Source organism: Oxyura jamaicensis, chromosome 17 (assembly GCF_011077185.1).
Source record: "Oxyura jamaicensis isolate SHBP4307 breed ruddy duck chromosome 17, BPBGC_Ojam_1.0, whole genome shotgun sequence".
Lineage (NCBI taxonomy): Eukaryota > Metazoa > Chordata > Aves > Anseriformes > Anatidae > Oxyura > Oxyura jamaicensis.
In genome coordinates, this window is record NC_048909.1 from 6,112,421 (window position 1) to 6,127,437 (window position 15,017).

At 61.7% G+C, this 15,017-nt stretch overlaps 1 protein-coding gene across 1 annotated transcript in view; it reads left to right on the top strand.

Moving 5' to 3' along the window:
* The first annotated feature begins 14,760 nt into the window (after positions 1–14,760).
* NTMT1 (N-terminal Xaa-Pro-Lys N-methyltransferase 1) overlaps positions 14,761–15,017 on the top strand; it is a 2,443-nt gene continuing 2,186 nt past the window's right edge. The window contains exon 1 of the mRNA XM_035341326.1: positions 14,761–14,794. The gene's annotated coding sequence lies outside the window, so the exon portion shown is untranslated. The remainder of the gene's footprint in view (positions 14,795–15,017) is intronic.

Below are 15,017 nucleotides of genomic sequence, written 5' to 3' on the forward strand. Positions count from 1 at the left end.
AACCACCGCTGCTGCCTGCCTCTGGCTGGCCAGGTCCGAGTCCCCGAGGAGCTGGGTGTCTTGGCTCTGCTGCGGGGCTGGGATTCTTCGCATGATCTGGCAACGGGGCTTGCAGCGGGGGTGGCCGGGAGCCGAGCTCTTCTGAACATCTGGTCTGCACCGGAGGCGCTTCACGGGCTAAAATTGCCCCCGCTGTCCCCCCGGCCCAGGTCCCACCTCCGTCCTGCTCCTTGCACCTCTGCCCTCCTGCAAGGTCCCCGGGGCTCTGGGGGGGGAGACATCTCCCAGTCCTGCCTTGGGGGAAACCCCCGTGGCGAGGCACATGCAGGAGCTGCTTTTCCCTGGAGCAGCAGGGGGATGGAAGCCGCCTGCAGCTGGGCTGGATACTCGGCGCCCTGAGCCATAAAATCCAGCACGGGACAGCCAGCGCCTCGTGGGGAGGGGGATCCAAGCGGGGGGCTTCGCTGAGCGCTCAGGGGCTGCTCCTGCTGTCCCCTGGGATGCTCAGGGGTCGTTTGCACAAAATTTGGGGGCTTGATGCAAAATCTCTCCATGGCTGGTGGCGGTCGTGGCCAGGATGCAGCTCTGCAGGGGGCAACTGTTTTGCTTGGGCCATGTGTTTTTTATTATTTTTTTTGTCTTTTTATTTATTTATTTATTTTTTAATATATTTTTAACTGGCCCAAATGCTGCTGGGGGTGCTGGAGAGGCAGCTTTGCCATCATGGCACGCTCATGTGATGCCTTGGCCAGATGCTGCCCACCGGTGATGCCCGACGGACAGAGGCTACGGTGGGCTGATGAGACCTCAACGGGCAGAGCCAGTGGTAAAAAATAAAAAAAAGAAAAAGAAAAAGGCTGATAGTACGAGATAAAACAGGAGAGGAAGCACAGGAAGGGAAACGACTCGCCCAAGGTCATCCCTGGGCCAGCAGCGGAACCAGGAATAAAACCCAGGTGTGCTGAGGTCCCTGGGTTGTGCTCACGCCCGGGCAGGGGCTGCTCGGTGCACAGCTGGGTTCCCAAAGCCTCCAGTGCCCTCTGGAGCCCTGCCGCGGGCTGTGGGGCTGCTCTGCACGTGGGGAAGGGGAGTCCTGGAGATCTGGGGGTCTCTGTTACCCGAGAGCATCCTGTGACACCCAGCCAGGGTCTGAGTCCCGCTGGGCGGATGGCGAACGCTGTGGGATGCTGGCTGATAAGGCAGAGTGGTTAAAAACACCGCCTTTATTTGGGAGCTTATCTCCAAATCCTAATAAAAACAGACGCAGAGGGAAGCCGGGGACATTGCAGGGGGAGGGCTCGCACCCAAGAGCAATGGGGCTGGGGCTGGGCGATGCTGTGCAGGGGGGGGATGTGGCTTGGTTTGGGGTCCGGGCAGCTCTGGTAGAGGGATACAGCACAGGGGAAACGAGATTATAAAAAAACCTGGGGGCAAAACCAAGGAACTGGGGCAAACCCGTTGGGTCCTACACCCAGGGAGGGAGAACCAGGCTGGGGCGGCTGCGATCCCCCCTTCCCAGCCCAGCAGCACCCAGAATCTGGGAATCATCCTTGGTTTTTTTTTTGTTTTGTTTTGTTTTGTTTTAATTAGGGGCTCAATGAAGAAGAAAAACCTTGAAACCAAGGAAACGAGGGAGACAAAAAGGAAAACGTCGGCTCCTGCGAGGCGGAGCAAGCTGGCCACGGCACCCCGGGGTGAGGGTGGGTGCTGCCGTGCTGGGGCACAAAGGTGGCCGGTGGTGGTGCAGGAGAAGGGAGAGAAGGTGAAAGGAAGGGCAATACGGGGGGGCAAGTGGCAGAAGATGGAGTCCTTTGCCTTGAAGGAGGGATTGGGAACGTTTGGCCGGTTGGGATGTCTCCGCAAGGGAAATCCCACGTGCCAAGGTGGCTTCAGCTGCAGCCTGGGCCACGTGGAGGAGACTGCTTTGGTGCAGGAGGTGCAGTGCAGGAGGTGAGCAGAGGTTTTTAGGGGAAGCTGTGCAGCAGACAGCAGCTGGGGTGGGCTCAGCAAGCGCACGAGGAGCTGGTCCAAAAGTCATGGGGACAGCGCGGGATGGGAAGCACGTGCACGCAGACGCAGCCACGGCCGTGCCCAGCACCATAAATCACAGCGCTTCGGCTCGAAGGCTCCGCCGAAGGCCATAATCCTGGCCAGGTTTGGGAATCCCCCCTGCACAACTCCAATTTCCCCCACCAAGCGGCAGCACCCCGCGATCCCCATCACGGCACGTGCCCGGCGACACGAAGCAGCAGCGTTTTGGCTGAGTGGGCAGAACCTGATTTGCCCCGAATTTTCCCCATTTGGGCTGGCCCCGAGAGGCGTCCAGCTTACAGGGGGGCACGCTGGCGGCCCCCCAGCCCTCTCCCCGCGCCCCCCATCCCGTGCTGCCCCTGGCACGGCGGCTGGCCCCGCTCCGCAGCCGCGTTGCGCCGGGGGCCGGCAGCGTGCTCTTTTCCTGCGCGTCCCCCCGAGGGTTTTTTCCATTACACAGGCAGAGCAAGAGCGGAGCTGCCTCGCGCGCCCGGCTCCCCCGCCTGCAACCTCTGGCACCGCTTTTCCAGCGGCACATTGTGCAAATGTAACCTTTCAGCAAGCCGCTCCTACGGCAGGAAGCCGTGGGGCCGCGGCTGCTGCCAGGAACGCAGCCGGCGCGGAGCTGGAAGGCAGCCCGTTAATCAGAGCCGGCTGACAGCGAGGCGCAGCCTGCCCAGCAGATTTCGGCTCCCTCTCCCTCGCCCGGCCGTGCCTGAGCTTCTCCCGCTCGCTGCGGCTCGGCTGCGCTTTCCTCCTGCCCTTCTGCCTCCCTTTCTTCATCCTCATCCTCTTCCTCTTGGGGTGTCCGGCTGGGTTTGCTCCCTGCTGCGGGCTCCTTGCTCCCTGCCGTGTGCTGTGCGGGATGGGACCTGCCCTCGGTGCTGGGTTTGCCGTGACCAGGGGCTGCGGGGTCCCGGTGGGGGCTCCGTGTGCCATCCCCTGCGGCCACAGCACCCCCCGCAAGCAATGCTTGCACCCACACCAATGCGAAACGCACACCAGAGCATCAAACCCATCGCCACCCGGCAGCACCATGCCCAGGACACCGATGGAAGCCCATGTGTGGCTACGGGGGGGGGGGGGGGCTCACCGTGGGGCAGAGCCCCCCTTTCTGAGCCCCCAGGCACGGGGATGGGGTCTCCAAGCAGGAACACCCAGCCCAGAGCTCCCCAGCAGGCAGCGCTCAGCAGGACCGAAGCGTTTTGCCCTCTGGGAACAAACCAGCAGCGTTTTGGGAAGCCTCTTGCCCACCTCCAGCCCGCTGGAAAACCCAAAACTGGAGCTGTGGGCCCCTGGGGGAGGTGGCCGAGGTGACAGCCAGCAGTGTCACTTTGGGTGGAGTTTCCCCAGGCTGAACACAGGCTCGTGCCCTGGAGGAGCCCAGCACAGACCAAAAGAAAAGGGGCAGGAGCCCTGCCGTCACCTCCCGTGCCGGGGGCTCTTGCTCCTGCCTTTATTTTTCATGTCGCTTTCTTGCCGGCTTCGTAGCACTGAAGTGCTGCATCTGTTTTTGTGGTATTTCCAGCCCAGCTGGAAGCAGGAGGCACTAGAAACCGAGAGATGGAAAGAAAAAAAAAAATCAATCTGGCAAGATTTAATTTTCCTGCCAAATTCACCAAAACCGGGATGCTCGGAGAGCCTCGCTGCCGGCGCTCGAGCCCAGCTCCTCTCCTCGTCCACCCTCTCCTAATTTCTGGGCTTTGCTCGCCCCAAAACCATCCTCTCGTTCCCCAGTTGCTTCCAGGACACGACACAAAGCACGGCCCTGGTGCCGGCGTCGGGGCCGGGCGGATAACGCAGCCGCTGAATTTATTTCACCTTTCCCTCCGGTTGCGAATTGTCCGGGAGCAGATGGCGATTTTCTCAAGTGTGTCCCTTCTTCGAAGGCGCTCACTGAGACAGCGACGGCTCAGACAAATCCGAGCCCCCCTGCGAAGCCATCATTTGGTCTTCCCATCTGCCCAGCCTCTGCTTTCGGCCCGAGCTTCGGGCAGCTCCGACGAGCGGGGCGGGATGGGGACGGGGTCGGGGTGGCGCAGCCCCGTGTTTGTCCCCTTACTTGTGTGACACGGAGCCGTGACAGCCGGGGAAGCCTTTAGGGTGGGAAAAATTTCGGGTGGAAAGCATCTGGGGGTGAAAGCAGCCTGGCCCGGCCTGGCAAACCCTGGGTGCCAGGGGTACGAGGCAGCGGGTTGTTTCGGGGCCCCTCGTTCATTAATTCACTGGAGGTTGTCAGGAGATTTTAGGACCCCAGTGCTGGGTTTGGGGGTTTTGGGGCTGCGCTCGTGCAGTGCCAGCAAGGGGTGAGATGAGCCTGGCTCTCACCAGCAGGGTGCCCAGTTCCAAACTGGGGAGCTGCCTCTCCGAGGAGGCGCCAGGGGGGTTGTGTTCAGCCTCCCTCCCTGGACCAGGAGCCTTGGGAAGGGGGGGGGAAGGATGCTTTTAGTGCACCCGAACCCCAAAACAGCCCCAGGAAACCTCACGTGGGGCTGTGCACGGCAGTCCCCAGGCCAGTGGCACAGCCGGGACCCCCAATTCAGAGCCCAAAACTGGGTTGAGCCAGGGGAACGCGCTCTGGGGGCCCTTTCTGTCTGCATTGTTCCTTCTCCCCGCTCCCTTTTCCCTTGTGCCCCCCCAGAGGAGGTCTGTGGGAAGGGGCCAGGACCCCCTGGCAGGGGATGTGGGGAGGGGGCCGCTGTGTAACCGGACCCCCCTGCGCGGCCCTGCGCCAGGAATGCCTGCGCCGAGGGGGGGCTGCCAGGGGCTGACAAAGGGTGAGAGGCTTTGAAATGCAGTTTCCTCTCCCCCTTCCACCTCCCCCGTGGGTTAAACAAATACCCCCCCCCCTCTAACTCTCCCCCCCGGCCTGGGGATGCCTCCCCACGTCGTGCAGCCTTTTGTTCCCAGGCTTTTGTTTGGGGAAGGGGCCGGGACCCCCTGGCCTCCCCCAGGGACCCCCATGCGGTCCTGAGCTGCTCGGGGTGCTGAGCAGGAGGCAGGGGGCGAGGGCTGGCTCCGTGCCTTGTCACAGGGCCTGGGGACACCCCCAGAGCCACCTCGGTGGCCACCAACTGCTGTCCGTCCCCCCCGGCTGCTGACGGCACAGCCGCTTTTTGCCTGTCCCCGGAGGCAGGAGAAGGGAGCTGCTGCTCGTCCTGTCCCCGCCGTGTCCCCTCCTGGTGTCACATCGCCACCAGCATTCGGGTCTTCACCTGGGTATGGCCATCGGCCTCACCCCCCCCCGGGCACCCCCAGATGTCACCATGCACGTCCTGCACCCATGGGACCTCGGAGGAGGGGGGCAGTGCTTGCGTCCTGGTGGAAAAAGCCCAAAGCAAAGCCTGGGGGTGCTGCAGAGACCCCTGCTCACCAGGAACCCCTCGGGTCACTTCGTATTTCCCATCCCAAAAACCAAGCCATGAACGCCCCAGTCTCCTTCTGGGGCAAAAAGCTGGGGGAATGAAACCTTCGGAGGGTGAAACAACCCCGATATGCCCAGGGAAACCTCCAGCCACCTTCCCTGCCCAGGAAGCTGTTGTGCTGCGTAAAAGAAACTCCAGAATTAACCAAAAGCATAAGGTGAGACCCGAAACGAACCCTTGGGAGGGCAGCCCCTGGATGGGAGCACTTCAGATGTTGCCTGCTCCTGCTCCGCATCAGGAATCACAAGAAAATAAATCTCTGTTTGTTTGTTTTTGTGTGTGCGCGTATTGAAGCTGTGAAAGCAGCCCCGGGATGGGGGGAAATGTTTTGTCCCAGCCTCAGCTCCCCCTTCCCGTTCCCATCCCCGTGGCGCTGGGATGCTGACGCTGCTCCAGCCTCTCCAGCCAGCTGCAGCCGGGGGGTGAGGAGCCTCTGGGGCCACAAAACCTCCCGGATCCCCCGCACCTCTGCGATGCCCCATTACCAGGAGGGGGAAGATGCCCCGGGACACCGCTCCCTAAGGGCCGGGACCCCCAGCAAAGCTCTGCTGGGGGAGGATTGAAGCGGGAGGGTTGGCACGGGGCAGCTGGGGGTGCTCGGAGCCTTTTTGTCCCCTGAGTTTGCAGCTGGATGCCCCCAGGGAGCAGCGCTGGAGATGCACCGAGCACACAGGCACCCCAGCACATGAGCACCCCAGCACCTGAGTACTCAAGCACCCCAGCACCCCAGCACCCAGCACCCAGCACCCAGCACCCAGCACCCCAGCACCCAGCACCCAGCACCCAGCACCCCAGCACCCAGCACCCCAGCACCCCAGCACCCAGCACCCCAGCACCCAGCACCCCAGCACCCCAGCACCCAGCACCCAGCACCCCAGCACCCCAGCACCCAGCACCCAGCCCTCCGGCCGTGGCACGGCCCCGGCTGAGCGCAGCGGGGAGGCTGCAGCCCCCCGGGGGAGAGCAGCCCCGCAGCCCCAGCGCCGCGCTCGTCACCCAGACAAGAGATCAATAACTAATTTCGCTGCAGCAGCAGCGCGGGTTTTTTTCCAATAATTGTGAGCCGGCGGTTGGGAATGAGGCTCTCAGCACCGCTCCACACTAACCTGCACCCGATCAATCGCCACACCGCTGGGGCAGCAGGAAAACTCATTTTTCTCTTTTTCTTCCCTCTCGCCAGCCTCCTCCCGCTCCCTCCTGCCTACCCCCGGCTTGGTGCTGCCAGGAGGGCTTCGGATGAGCGGAGGCTGCGTCCCCTTGCCCGGTGGGGCACGGGCTGGGGTTTTGCAGAGCCGTCCCCACGCGTCGTGGCAGCCCTGGGCTGCTCGCCCCAGTCCTGGAGGTTTGGTCCCATCTCCTGCTGGCCAGACTTGGCTCGCCGTGCTGAGCATCAGGCTCAGCATCCCGCATGAAGATCACAAAGGAGTGGTTTCACCTCTCCTTCCTGGAGATAAGGAGCTCCGCTGGGTGTCCTGGCTACCAGGCTGTGAATTCAGAGGCCCGTTGGAGCCTTTACATCATGACCCTTATATTTTCAGTGACACAGGGGGGAAAGCTCTGAGATTTCAGCCTCCGTGGGGTCGGTTTGCTCTAGGGCATGAGCCCTGCTGAGGTGCTCCCCTATCATTTCTTCCTCTCACGCCTTTCCGGTGAACTCCTACAGTTTATATTTTCCTTAACCCCCTTTCTATGCTGATTTTTTTATTTCCATCGTGCCCTGGCCGTGCTGGGCTTGCAGATCTCGCCCTGGCACCACCTGGCCAGCAGCTACGAGTCACGAAGCATCGGCGGTGCCCACGACGGAGCAGCCGAGGTTGCTGCTCAGTAGCAGGAGGGATGGCGATCATAACATCATTCCACGGCCATGGCTAACGTAGTCCTTGATGTGGCAAAACCCACAGACACCAGCACCGGGGCCCTCGTCCTATCTCCCTAATTTCAGCCCCCTCCCCCTGGCTCCCCAGGAGCACCCCCATGAACTGAGCCCTGCCTTCCCTGCGCAGCGCCAGGCGACGCCTGCATAATTTCCAAGTTTTATTATGTGCCTCGAAGGCACTTATTGATCGGGGTCCTCTCCAGCTGATGGAGCTTTTAGCATGTCCTGGGCTGGCTGAAACCTCAGCCCGTCCAGCTTACCAAGCTGTGGCTTCAGACCTCCGTGGCCTGGGACGCTGCTGCTGCTCCCGGCAGCGGCTCTCCGACACAGGTCCCTCCGCAGCTGGCTGCGTGTTCCCTTGGGCTTTCAGCTCCTAAACCCGAGCCCAGGCCAGCTTCCCAGGTGGGGTCTCCCACGGAGAAGGATTTTCCTGGAAGGGCTTGAGGTGAGTCTGAGCTGTGTGCTTGGCACGCGGGGTGAGGGCAGCCGGGGCGCTTTCTGCCTCGCTGTGGCTCCGGGTGCTGATCCTGAGGGGCACCGGCAGCCCCCGGGGGATGCTCCAGGGGTCCCAAGAGGAGCTGGGAGCAGAGGGTGCAGCTTTCAAACTTTCCTTGCCACTGCCAGAAGCAGTGGGGCCACCATGCTGCCATCGAGGGCCACTGAACTGCCACCTAGGGCCACCACGGTGCCATCGAGGGCCACCCACCTGCCTTGGGCACACCCCCAGGCTCTTGGTGCCAGCACCAGGCTCCCCATGCCAGTGCCAGCCCCAGGGGGTCTCAGCACTGCTGGGACCCCCAAAATGGGTGGGGGCTTTGCCACCCAAACCCCTTGCACGGCGCTGGGGGAGCACCGCCATGGTGGCTCTGGGGATGCCGAATCAGCCACGTCCACCCTCTCCCAATTTTGGTGAACTCGGGGGCCCCCAGCCTCGGGGCTCCCGGTGAGGGTGGGGGCAGCAGGAGGGGGCTTTTGGGGGCCCCGCTGCCCACACGGCTCCTTTAAGAAGCCCACAACCAGCTCCAGGAACGAGCTCAAGGTCACAGCAGGAAACCTGCGGACTTGGCAGCGAGGAGGAGAAGGGAGCAGCGGGCGGAGGGAGGGAGGGGGGAAGCAGCCGGAGATAAAACCCAGCTCGCCGCCAGGGAGCGGGGACGCTGCCGGGGGAGCCGCAAGGTGGGGTGCAGCGGGGTGCACAGCAGGGGTCCCACCCTTGGGTGCCCGAATGCAGCGCCTCGAGGCCCCTCTCCGCAGCGCCCTGTGCCCTCCCACGTGCTGTCCGAGCCGAGGAAAGTCCCCTCCTGTCCCCAGAGCCACCCTGGGACTGTCCGGTTGGAGCCGTGTCCATGCCACAGGGACACCCCACGAGGTTTCCCAGCTCTGCAGGAGCAGAGCAGGAGGGAGGTGCTGGCCGGGAGGGTCGGATCCCGCAGCAGCTCCCAGCACTTACCTTGCCCGGATGGTTTCATCCATAAAGCAGCAGCTCCCGGAGCCCCGCGGTCTCTGCCTTCGTCCCAGCCCTGGGAGATCTTTGGAGCCGTCCTCACCGTCAAGCACAGGGACAAAAAAGTGCATCACAGAGCCCCAAAGCCCGGGAAGTTAAGGACATCTATTAAAAAAAGCCCTCAACAATCTGGTTTTTTAAACCCTTGGCATTGCAACTAACCTCACCATTTTGGGTGGCCGACTCGCCCTCCCACAGGAGGCGCGCGCCCTCCCCACGCTGACGGCCGGGTTGGAGCATCCCGGGGGCCTGCTCCTGCCCCACCACCTGCAGCACGTTTACGTGCACGGGGAGCCGCTGCCTCAGCACGTCTTTGGTGGGACAAGCGTGAGCAAAGCCGGGGCAGATGCCTGCTCACACGACCCGACCCTGGAGGAGACCGGAGCCAAGCTGGGGCTGGCTGGGGTGGGAGAGGTGGGCTGCAGCGCTGTGGCAGCTCCTTCTGGGCTCGCTTTGGAGATGCCCGATTTTAATTTTCATCAGCAGAATTAATCTGCGGAGCTAGTTTCCCCTCCTCCCCCTTCCCTTCCTTTCCTCCCCGGTTTAGAGGGAGAATCTGAGCGTTTCTCCGAGGAGCTCGGCACCATTTACATTCACTCCTGGCGCGAGCCAGCCGCGCTGCAGCGCCAAGCGCAGCCCTCGCTGCGGGGCCTGGAGTTGGCCGGGGGGTGAGGGACAGGGGCACCAGCCCTGACCCCCCCCGGGCACCCTCGCCTGGCCCCATCCTTGCCCCCAGGAAGGGGGCTGCTTTATTTTTGTCACCCCAGTCTTTTAGGAAAACGAAGGGCACAGCGGGGAGAGGAGAAGGGGTGCTTCCAGCAGTGCTCTGCCCTGGCCGTGCCCAGGGGGATCCTGGCTTCAGGCTTTGCTCTGCAGCCTCTGGGCTGGCTGGAAACTTGGGGTTTTCAGCAAAATGACAGCCAAAGTGCTCCGGGGATGAGACCCAAGCTGGGGGCCAAGAGCAGCCCCAAATCTTGCAGGAGTTGGGGTTTTATGTGATACAAATTGGGCTGTCCCGGACTTGCATAAAGTCGTGGGCTTTTTTTTTTTTCTTTTCTTTAATAAAGATTAATAAAGATGAATTAATTCCTTATTACTGTTATTATTAGCATTACTGTAATTATTACAAAACTGCTGCCCCTTGCAACAACTCACATGATTTCTGCAACACCTGCACAACCCCAGCCCGCGGCGATGCCCTCCAGCCCCAGCCCCGAGATGCCACCTGCCCCTGCCCCGTGTCCCCTCCACGGTGCTGTCCCGGGGGCTCCATCCTGTCCCCCCGGTCCCCGTGGTCCTCTCCTGTCCCAGCTCAGCATCTTGGTGCTGTGCCCCCAGATCCACTCGCTGTGCACAGCCCAGGCTGCTCCCAGCCAGGAGGGGTGAAGGATGCAGCGGTGGCTTTGCAAGCAGAGGGGTGCTGGTGGGCAGCAGCAGCCCCTTGCAGGGAAAAAGGGACTTTTGCAGCCACCTCTGCCCTTTGGCTTTAATCGAAGCCAGCAGCCACAGCACAGCACAGCCACCCGCAGCACCCAGCTCCTTAAACCCTTCCCTCGGTGGCAATCCAGCCCGCGCTGCCGGGGCAGCGATCGGCTCCGAGTGGGAAGTGCGACCGAAGCAGCCCAGCCCAGGAAGGAAAAAGCAGCAAAGAAAGAAAGAAAACAAAAAAAAAAAAAAAAACAAAAAAGTTAAGTTGGGATGGAAAAGAAACGGTAACTCCCCGCCCCGGATGCGGCAGCCCTCTGACCCCAAAGCTCATCCCAGCCAGGCGCGGAGGTGAGCGTGAGCCTCACGCTGTGGCGCGCCGTAGCAATAGCTGCCACGGGTGCTTTTGCCTGGATGGAAAGAGGAGGTTTTGCTTTATCGGCATTCCTGGCTCTGTGCAGCCCTATTTTTTTCTTCTTTCTGGCTGCGGAAGGGATAAAGCCCCGTGTGCCGAGCCCGTCGAAGCCCAGGCACGCTACCCCACGAGGGCAGGGCGGCGTTTGCCGAAACGAGACGCCGAGCGCTTTATTTTTAGTCCCGGTTTAGCAAGTATTAATTAATAAGAGTGTGCATGCTAATGCTGAAATGACACAAAGTGCAGCGCCCGAAAGGAGTATCTGGGGCTTGTCTGCGCAAGGATTTATGGCCGCATGGGTTAATGGGTGCTAAAGCATTGCTCAGAGTGTGGGGATGGGCTGACGGCGCGGGGCTGGGCTTGCTGCCCCCGAGCCCAGCATCATCGGGGTGCTCGGGGCCGTGCTCTGGCTCCTCCTGCAGCACCCAAAACTGGTGGGAGGCTTTGCAAGATGTGGTTCGCTTCAGCCTGTCCCAGGTGGGGCTGCGCTGTGTGGGTCACGCCTTGAAGAAGGGTTTAGCAGCACCAGTGACACGAGGACACCCGCCTCTGGTGCCACCAAGGGTGGGCATGCCCTAAAGCAAGAGCAGAGCCCGACGTCGGGTTTGAGGCCTCTTATAGGATTCAAAGCTCTGACACAAGGAGGGCCGGGGGCTGTTTTGCCTGAAAACGAGCATCTCCCATCTGCAGCTTTGGATAAGCCTTACATTTTAAACAATTCACGAGACCACCGTGGGTGGGAGGTGCGGACCTGCTCGGTGCTTGAGCCGTGGTGCCCCCAACCACCGGTGGCTTTACCCATGGAGAGCTGCAAGAGCGACCAGAAAGTCACCTGTACTTACAGGGAAACTCCATCCCATGGGAGCACGAGCAAAGCTGGTGCTGAAGCCTGGGGCTGCTGCTCTCTTTCCGTCTCCAGGGCACCCAGGGGGCTCCTGCTCATCCCAGGGTGCTGTTTTGGGATGGTTGGGAAGGGGACAGAGCAGTGTGAGCAGGCAGGGAGGTGTCACATCGCCAGGGTGCCATTGCTGTGGTTCAATAAGGGGGTTGCAGGGAGGGATGAGCTGCATCAGGGCTCAGAAGTGGAGGAAAAGCCTTGTTTTGGGGGTTTGGGTGCCCCACCAGAGCCACACGGTTATTGGGAGACTCTGAGTGCTTGCTGCCCCCACCCGAAATGGTTGGGAATTAGGGCAAATTATTGAGTCCCGCACCCAAGCCAGCACCGTGCCCCTGCCGGCTGCAGTCAGCTTCATCACATACAGCGCAGGGACCAGCCGGGGGGCTGCACGAGGTCCTTGCCCACGGCCTCACCAAAGCCCCAGGGGACCGAGGTGCCTTCCCGTGGGCTGCAGGGTGGCCCTGGCACGGGCGTTGTGCTGGGGTCGGCTCCCCGAGCGTCACCTCCCCACGCTGCTCTGCAGCGGCTCGGCTCCTAGCATAGAATTTTAATTTGGTTAGCTGAGTTCTTTAAACAGTGTGAACTTGCTAAGTGCTTTGCATATTTTATACTCACGAGTAACATTTATCAAACAGAAAGTACAATTAATCAAACGGGGAGCGTTTGTAACTCGGAGCAGTTTGCCTTCACCCGCGTCTCTCCCTTTGCACTGCCGCCTCTCTCGCCCCTCTGCCCCACACCAGCCGTGCACCGGGGCCGTGTCACCGTCCCCGAGCTGGGACACGAGGGATGCACGTAGTCACCATGGCTCTGCTGATCAGACACGCTGCTGCACCTTGCACGCACTCTCTTGCTCGCTTGCTCTCTCCCTCCCCACTGCACCGGATAAACATATTAAAAAGTTTTATGTATGTATACATATTTTTGTGTAAATATACGCGTACGTATACATGTACCCATATACTCTTATCTACCTGTCTGGTGTGTGAAAATACGTGTATATAGGCATGGCCCATACAGCACGCTGTACATCTACGTCTGTCTACATGCGTGCATGCGTGGGTAGATGTTTGTATATACACGCATGCACATTGTATGATCTATCAGCCAGTATATCACATGTCATATAAATAGTACATAACGTATAGCATATGGTATATAGCACATAGCACTAAGTACCTCATATATAGCTTATAATAGAAAATGTATAGCATGTAGTATAAATTAAATGGTATATAGCATATAGTATAAGGTGGTATAAAGTACATAGTCTATAGTATATAGCGTATAACATATAACATAGTGCACATCATAGACTACACTCCTCATGTAATAAATTGATTTTATATCCTTAGGGCTGCCGGGCACCAGACAAGCAGCGAAGGGACGATGTGCTCTGCTCCCTAGGCACGCACACGGTGAGGGCAGGGTCACCCAAACCAGCTGGGTTTTGGCTCCGGGGGACATGGGGACAAAGCCCATGTGGGCAGACACCAGCACTGGGGCTGAGGGGCTCTGAGCTGAGGGGCCGGTGCTGGGGCGCCCACATCACCACCAGCCTGGGGAGAATTTGTTGTGACTGCCCAGACCGAGCCATGGCACAGCTGAAGGAGTCGGGGGGGCACAGACATGGGGCAGAGCTGGCAGACCTTGCCCCCCAAGTTGATCAGATCACAAGCAGGGCAGGCGGAGGGATGCGCCTTGCCAATCACCTGGAACAGCTCGCGCAGCCCTCGTCACCTCTCCTCTAAATGCTGGCGCAAATTTAATTAGAATTAATTAATCAGAAAAGGGCAATAAGGGTGATTAAGCACCTGGGGCGGGGAGGGGGGAACCCTGAACGTTGCAGCGAGGGTGGTTGCCCTGAGAGGCAGCGAACGAGGGGAGCAGGAGGCAAGCGTGCGAGGAAGGAAACGGGCTGGCGATGGGGTCCGGGGGTGTTTGCTGGGGACAGGACATGGAAGCCAGGCAGAGGAGAAGCACTCCGGGCAGCAGGGAGCTGCAGAGCCCAGGGCCATGGGGAGGCTGCCGGAGCTGCCACATTTTCACTAGGTTTTGCACAACCCAACCAGGAGCGGGGCAAAACGGGCTGTGGGCGGCCAGCGCCTTGGGTTTGGGGAGGGGGTATTTGGGTTTGCTGTGAGATGTGGGGGGGGTTATTAAAAAAAAAGCACTCCATGCATAGCTTTTCCTTTCTGTTGGGCTGTTAGCCTGGCACAGCCAGCACTGGGTGAGAAGCACAAGAAGCTGCCTTCTGGAGCCTTCCACAGCTCAGAGAGGAGAAGCCCCCCCGGCCCCTTCGTCCCTGCTGTCCTTGGGGGTCTCCACAGCCCTCAGGGGTGTGGGGGCAGGAATTTGGGGTCAATTTCCCATGGTCCAGACTGCGTGCTGGGGCCCTGCGGTGTCCCTGGGGCTCGTGTGCCTTGTCCTGGTGGGCGCCAAGGGATGTTTGGCCCATTTCTGTTCCTGCTTTATGTTTCTGTCACGGTTTTGGGCCAGGCTCCAGAACTGGCCTCCGCGTTAATGCTGCGGGAGTAAAGGGGGTGTCTGAGGGTGGGGTGGGTGCAGAGGCGGCAGGAGGATGGGGCGAGGGGGGGGCAAAAACGGTGGGTTTGGGGCATAATGGGGGGAGAAGGTGGTCTGTGTGGGGAGAGGTGATGGGACGAGGGGCGAGGGGACGAGGGGTGCCAGGACAGGGGTGCCAGGCCGGGGGGTGCCAGGCCGGGGGACTTTAAGTGTTGTGGTGCCACCAGGACGGACTCCGTGTGGGGACAGCACACCGCCCCCGTGCCGGTACCGGTCGCAGCGCCCCCCCCCGACGGCAGCCTTGTCACCGGGGGGGGGGGGGGGGGGGACAGGGACACCCCGGCCCGGCCCGTCCACCAGCAGCCGGTGCCCGGCGGAGCCCCGCGCTCCTACAGCGGGACAACAGCGGCACCGCGCGGCCGGGGGGGGGGCACGGCGCCCCGGGACGGGACGGCGCCGGGCTCACGGTGCCCCCCCCCGCCCCGGCCGTACCCCCCCCCCCCATGAATCCCCGCTCCCAGCCCCCCCCCTCCATGCCCCCCTCCGTACCCCCCCCTCCGACTCCGTGCCCCCCCCTCCCCCGGTGCCCCCGCCCCCCGCCGGTAACGGAGCGAGGCCCCGCCCCCCCCCCCCGGCGTGTGCCGTCGCGGTGACGTCACGGCGCGCGCCGCCGGTTGGTGCCCGCGGCCGCCCGGTGAGCGCGGGGGGGGGGGGTGGGGGGCGGTCGGGGCCGCGCGGGACTGGGGGGGGGGTAAACGGAGGGGAGGGGGAGGGGGGCACCGGGCGGGAAGGGGGCGAGCACCGGGGGGACCGGGTACGGGAGGGGGAGGGGAGCTGCGGCACCGGGACCCCCCCGCAAGGAGCCCCCCACACCGGAACCCCCCCGCACGCACCGGGACCCCCCCCCGCCCCCCCCC